The sequence below is a fragment of the Elephantulus edwardii genome, unplaced genomic scaffold (genome assembly GCF_000299155.1).
Source record: "Elephantulus edwardii isolate Elephantulus edwardi_28Jun2011 unplaced genomic scaffold, EleEdw1.0 scaffold00023, whole genome shotgun sequence".
NCBI lineage: Eukaryota > Metazoa > Chordata > Mammalia > Macroscelidea > Macroscelididae > Elephantulus > Elephantulus edwardii.
The window spans coordinates 6344172-6344716 of record NW_006399773.1 but is presented as its reverse complement, the minus strand read 5'-3'; the positions used below and the strand labels follow the sequence as shown (position 1 = coordinate 6344716).

The 545-nt window shown below is 36.5% G+C and overlaps 1 pseudogene; it reads left to right on the top strand.

Moving 5' to 3' along the window:
- LOC102868597 overlaps nt 1-330 on the top strand; it is a 42678-nt pseudogene extending 42348 nt beyond the window's left edge.
- Nucleotides 331-545: the final 215 nt, after the last annotated feature.

The following is a 545-nucleotide window of genomic DNA, read 5'->3' as shown; positions in this document are numbered from 1 at the left end:
GTTCTTCACTGTCATCATTTACGCCATGCTGGATTTTTCCATCACAAAGGATCTGGCTGTTGAAGCCAGGATGAATGTTGAAGGAACTTGAAGGAGTTGAAGAATAAATTCAACCCTTGAATTTTAATAGTTAAAGATGCTATGGCAAAAATGTTGAAGGATCCAGGAAGCATCAGAAGATTAAGAAAAGAACACATGGTGTCACTGAACCCAAAAGAACAGGTTGATACAGAACCATTTCAGGAAGTGGCATACGATCAAGAACCAATAATCATAAATGAGCAAGTTCAAGATACTCTGAAGGAACTGGCAAAAAATACAGCCCCATAAACTCATGGGATGTCATTGAGATATTTCAACAAAGAGATGGCTGTGTCACTAGATTGTGTCAAGAAATCTGGAGAACAGCTACCTGGCAAATTGAGTGGAAGACATCTATATATTTTCCCATTCTCAAAAAAAAGTGATCTAATATACTATAGAAATTATTGAACAATATGGCTAATATCCTATGCAAGCAAAATCTTGCTAACGATTTTCACAGA